Below are 6,635 nucleotides of genomic sequence, written 5' to 3'. Positions count from 1 at the left end.
ACTTACCAAACTTACGCTCCAGACTTAGTAGCCTTCAAGCGCTCCGGATATGGGATCGCAACACTGGCCGTAGGGATCGGTAACCTTCGGCTTTAAGTAAGTTTAAAACCCCGTCAAATCATCAATGAGTGATGGATCATGCAAACTAGTTGACGGTTTGCATCCTGCTCGGAGATCCAGTCGATCGACTGGTATGGGTGGTCGATCGACCAAGTGAGCTGGGAGTGAACAGTTCCTGACCAGAATTAACGTCATCAGGTATTTCAGTCGATCGACTAATGATGTTGGTCGATCGACTGGATGTGCTAGGAGTGAATAGTTTCTGACCAGAAACTATTTTGTCTGATAATTCAGTCGATCGACAGGGAGTGTTGGTCGATCGACTTGAATTACTGGCATTCAGACTCGTTTTTGCATCAAAATTCAAACGAGCTTCTTCATCATTTCCCAAGTCTTCCTTTGGCTTGTCGGGACTTTCATAGGAAAGGCCACTTCTGAGGTTTATGGCGTTGATCGTCTCAACCGGTCCTTCACATTTAATTGAAGAATTAGCGGCTTGCTTGGCCTCCATATTCTCCAATTGTTTCACAAAATTCCGTGAGGACTCAATCCCGGCTGCCTCCATATTCGCCACTTGAACCAAAAGGAGTTGGACCATCTCTCTTAACTTCTCGATCTCATCTGAGTTTTGAGAAGGGACTTCGATTTTCTCCTTGGAAACTTCAGAGGACTCGAGCTTCTCGAGACGGGTAGAAATGGAAGTCCCAAGTGTCATAACAGCAGTCATTTCTTCACTTTGTTTTCGTGACTTCCCACGTGAACTTTCAAACTCAGCTTTATGAACTGCCATCTCCTCAATGGTGTTCCAACCTTTACTTTGACCGGTATTGTTTTGGAACCTACCATTAGCGGCTGCATCCAAGATGACCTTGTAATCATCATATAAAGCATTGTAAAATAGGTTGCAGAGATACCATTGCTGGAAACCATGATGAGGGACAGCTCGGACCAAATGTTTGAAACGTCCCCATGCTTCACAAAAATCTTCGTCGGCTCCTTGCTGAAAACTCGTGATTTTACCCTTCAAGGCATCAGTCTTTGAGAGCGGGAAGTACTTCTTGTAGAAGGCTAGTGCTAAAGATGTCCAGTCAGTGACTCCAGCTGCTACCCTATCAAGGTAGCGATACCAATCTCGCGCCGAGTCCTTCAAGGAGTATAAGAACATGAACCCCTTTACTTCATCTTGAGTTACCCCCTCCGGTATAGGTATTGAACAGCAATAGTCCATGAAAACTTCCATATGTTTCAAGGGATCTTCATCTGGCAGACCCGCGAATTGATTTCGTTCCACTAGATCAATGTAAGAGGAACGAAACTCGAATTTACCGGTAGTAGGGGTAGGTAACTGGCGCCCCTTTGGAAGGTGGTGCTCCTTTGGCTGAAAATGATCATATATCGTAGCCATAACTTCCAAAATGAGAGTACTCAAGTCTTCCTCTCAAAAACCTGTCCTCTAACTGTGCGAAAGCAAAACTAGAAGCAAAGGTAAGCAACGGCCTCAAGGAACAAAAGTTCCTTGAGACAAGGAAAATAAACTAAAATAAAGCAAACAGAATTACACCGTCTCCCCGGCAACGACGCCAAAATTTGATACCGTCGTTTAGTACCAAAATTAAATTTATAATTCCAAACTAAAACTATAGCTAGTGATAGTAAGGGTCGAACCACAGAGAGACAAGGTTGATTTTGTTTGCTAATTTCCAGTCTATAAAAGTAACAATTAAATGGGGGTTTTGAAGTTGGTTGGCTAACAGGCTAATTGCAAAAATGAATATTCTTAACAAGATAAAAAGGGGATCGGGAACTTCGGTTCACCATGGCACAAAAACAGGTCAGTCAAGCAGCAGAGATCTTATAATACGGTCTCAGGGAAAATAAGCTAGTCTTTCGATCAAAGCTCAAATAACCTCAAGGTCTAATAATTCCCTAGAATTTATCAAAGTTTTCACTCAAGAGAAATTCTAAATCTAGCGATAAATCAAATTACCAATCTTTCGACCTAGCAAAGAAATCCATCAAAAGATAACAAGACCAATACGGAAGAACTCATGCTACACAACTATCCTAATTTAATACCATGGCTCACCTCATTCCCAATCAAAGGAATTACCTACGAATAATCATGACTACACTAATTACGAAATTAACAATAAAGAACGAATTCAACATGATGGAATCTAACTAGAACAAAGGAGAGAAATCAGTTACTGAAATTAATTGAAGAAAACAAGAATTAAATTAACAAGGAAGAATAAGAAGGAAGAATAATTGCATTAAAGGCTTACTAATTGAAAATCAAGAACCAAGCATTCGAATCAAGCAAGGTTTCCGTCTCAAGCTAGATCTGAAAACTAAGTTTTTTCTAGAATGAAATTACATAACCTAAAAGTTGCTGCGTTCAACTGATAAAAGATACCGAAAATTAATTACAAGTCGGGCTTTTAAAAGTCTAACACGGAAAATTAAACATCAGCTCGAAATCAGGTCGATCGACTGGTCTGCACGGTCGATCGACTGAACATGCGGAACAGTAGCTTCTGTCTAAGCTCCAGTGGTCGATCGACTGGAAGTCTTAGTCGATCGACTGAAAGTGCTGTGCAGTGGCTCCTTGATGCTTCCAAACAACTCTTCACTCCTTGCACGCATCCCAAGGTGAGTGAATGAACTCTCCTTCCTCTTGGCTTCCCTGAACTCGCTTCAGGAGGACGAACGTGGCTTGATTTAGCCTACTTCCACGCATTCCTACAATAAATCATAGAAAATGCAAAGTAAACCGTTTCGGGAGAAATAGTAGCTTTAAGCTACTAATTATGCATGAAAATACGTGCCAAAACCACAGATAAAGTGTATAGAATATGCACGTATTACCGCTAATACTCAACTACTAGAAACCGTCTCCTATAACCACATCTTATACTCCCTCACAACCATATATATCAATCCGGTCTCTACAAAATCAACTTCTTTAGAATAATTATCTTTGCTGCTTATCATCACCCTTAACCATTAGTGACAACACCTCAGCACTACCACCGTTCGTATATCAAACCTCTTACACTCATAAATATTATGGTTTCTTTCCCTTCTTCGGTTAGCATCCCAAATGACGAATATCAAACCCATAAACAAAATTTACCTCAACATTCATCCCAATTCTGTCTTTAATTATATCGCCACCTAACTCCCCACCAAAATCTCATATCATGCAAATACTCTACCAACTTTTACTCCCCTTAATTCCTCGAAACTCATGGCTAACATGTTGTCCTGAAAATCCTATATAACCATTAACTCACATCCTCATGATAGTATCGTACATCTCGATGATTCCTTACTTCTATATCATATAACTCCGGTCAATATTTTTCTCAGCTTATATTTATCCTTCTTTTCTCTTTACACTCAACGATACCAATTAACAGTTCATTTCCGTACTCCTTGTACCTAACTCTCTTGTAATCCAGTTACCTTTTCGTTGCTCCAAAATTCAAATTCCATTATTTCATATCAGTGTCATCTCAATATTTCTTACCATGGATGTTCTCTCATCATGCTATCACTCACAAACGAAAACTCGTTTCATACCGTTAATTTCCCAAGAAAAGCACACACTAGTTTTACCTCTTAATAAACCAAATCTCCTAAACTCACTCACTTTCTACAAATCTACCTCGCGACATGTCTCCATCTAAGTTCACTATATACCACTCTTCTCCATCCTCCTACAACGACATTTCATTACATATATTCTTAACCAACACAATCTAACCATCTCTCTCCATAATTCCTTACACTTCTCAAGTTGCTACTACCCACATCCTTCCTTTCAACCTTTTCATTCTCACGTTCCTTACACTTACATCACTCCTTACTCATATACACTTATCTTTACATTACTCAAATTTGCAATTATATCACTCACCACGTCTCATGAGACTTGCACCATGCCTCAATCAGCTCATCAAAGTTCCTTTTCTCATATCATCCCCACCGAACTCATACCCACCATAAGGTGCCACTCACTACATTATAAGAGTGGGTAACTTACGCATCAGGACCGAAACACATGTAAGACAATGCATAAAGAATCAAAATAACACCTTTGAATTAGACATAATATGCAACGAAGTCAAAAGATAAGCATCTGACCCCAAACAGGGGTCACTAAATCGAGTACAGCCTACTCGATCGAGTAGGCAAAGGTCAGAAGCATGTATAAGAAATTACCAGGGCTACTCGATCGAGTAAGGGTTACTCGATCGAGTAACAAGGGGTGCACCCGATCGAGTGAGGGCCACTCGATCGAGTACCATACGCATTTCTCACCACTGTCCAATTTTCGTAAAACGGTCATATCTCACTCGTTTCTTGGTCATTTTGGGCGTGTGACCTATCATTAGAATCGTAAAAGAACAAGCTATCACCTCCAATTGGAATCATATCAAAATCATATATACATCTAAAGTTATAACAATTTAAAGATAACCTCTCTATAATCGAACAACATAACTATTTGATCTTCTCTTTCAAACAACTTAAACATCAACAAAGTGAAAACAAACGACTCGATACTTGTAAAACCACTATCCCTAACCACATGTTACTACCTACCAAAAGCCAAACAATAACATCTATCATGCTCATATAACATTCAACTTATGAATCATGTACTACCCGCATGCTTTAATTTTATAACTTTTCGTAAGACAAAACATACTCATATCTTACAAATCCTATTTCCATGTTACTAATAAACCAATATTACAAATCCACTTCGTCACCTAAACATATTCATAATCACGAAATTCATATTCTCATGCAATTGCCACTCTATCTTTTCCAATCAATTCATCCATTTCAACCACATTCTTCATCTAACAAGTGCATATGATACAAGTATATGAACTTATTGTATAACTTTACGCAAACAAAAATTATTCATAATCATATCACATACCCTAATCACATGTTACTAGTATAGCCACATTATAAATCATCCGTCCTGCAACATCATTATTCATCACATATTATCATATATGAACTACTTCCCTTTTCCACCATATCATTCATCCTTCTCATGTATTTTTCCAACAATTCCAAACAACATTGTAAACCAACCATCATGCAACATGCTTATTCACAACACTTTTTACCACATTTCCCATTCCACCACAATCATTTTCCAACATTTCTATACAACAAATCATCCATCATATGCAATAGAACATTAGTAAACACATAGCGATCCCATGACACCCCATAGTGACCGGTTTAAAGTTTTAGGGCGAGTTCGCGACTTTAGGACGTCTCCCAAGTCTTTGCATTAGCTCCTAACAACTCCTACCCGGGTTCATTTTATTTTGACTCTCTAAGTTCATTGGGTTCATTAGTTACATGTTCCAAAACCTGGCTCTGATACCACTTTTTAACACCCCCATACTCCAAGTGCCTAACCAGGACAACTTAAAGCACGAGAATGCTACCATCTTGGTTACCCGAGGCAATGTATATCAAATAGACCATAAAAGAACGTACTTTAATAAATAAGGTTAAGTGATTACATAACAAAACCAACTGTAAAGCAAAGTGAAACTGTTCTACAACCAAACTACAACTGAAGTAACAAAAGTATAAAGACAACACAGCGGAAGACTACTATCAGACTCGTGGCAACTCCATCCCCCGCTAATCCCGCGCGCATCCATAGTATTCCTGCTAGACAACTGCTCACCACCCCCAAATGGATCACCACAATTTTTAAAACATTTAAACGAGGTCGGTAATTAAACAAAACAAACGCTGCAATAAAACAATACCACAACCAATTCAATTAACCCAAACTCCATCACATCTCCACACACCTGACTACACACTAAAGTGTGTAGCCCTGCCAGAATACTCATCACAACAAGAATTCCAACCCGCCAGTGGGGGACCGCAGCCGTTCTCACCTAAGCCCCGCTCATCTCATCCGAGCGATAAACCCATGTTCATTAATGTGCACATCCCCTCTGTGGCGAGATCCACATAGGACGAATCAAGGGCGTGAAGAAACTTCCACAAGTGACTCAACTCAGCCGAGGACGCACCTCGAGAACCACAGATAAACAATCAGAACTAATCAAAATATATAACACAATCACCAATTATCAATTTCAATACGATACAAACCAACAACAATTATCAACCATCAACAACATTATGTAATCAATACTAAGTAGGGAAACCCTACCTGGAAAGCAATCACCAAGATCATCACAATCACCTAAGCATAATCGTTCTTCAATGAAATCACCTCCTATAAACAGACAATCATACAATCACAATCTAACATCAACAATACTCCCCAAAATCCCCAAATTACCCAATTAGGGTTTCAACTAAAATCAGTGAAACGATATAAAAACTATACTAGGATCTTACCCACAATGCGGCGGTCTCAACGGCGTAAAGAACTCAACGATCTGACGACTCTAGCCCTTAGGATTTGATAGCAATGTGAGAGAGGAGAGCTATTTAATCTTGTTTTCTCTTTTTTGAAACTTATAATGAGTTAAGAGTGAAAAAGAAATGAT

At 39.3% G+C, this 6,635-nt stretch overlaps 1 non-coding gene across 1 annotated transcript; it reads left to right on the top strand.

The window, feature by feature from the left end:
• Positions 1–983: 983 nt before the first annotated feature.
• On the top strand, positions 984–1,092 carry LOC141625694 (small nucleolar RNA R71). The gene has a single exon (XR_012535461.1). It is a non-coding gene; the product is annotated as a small nucleolar RNA R71 (small nucleolar RNA).
• The last annotated feature ends 5,543 nt before the right edge of the window (positions 1,093–6,635 follow it).

The sequence above is a fragment of the Silene latifolia genome, chromosome X, assembly GCF_048544455.1.
Source record: "Silene latifolia isolate original U9 population chromosome X, ASM4854445v1, whole genome shotgun sequence".
In the NCBI taxonomy this organism is placed as follows: Eukaryota; Viridiplantae; Streptophyta; class Magnoliopsida; order Caryophyllales; family Caryophyllaceae; genus Silene; species Silene latifolia.
This window is presented reverse-complemented; position numbering and strand designations above follow the sequence as displayed.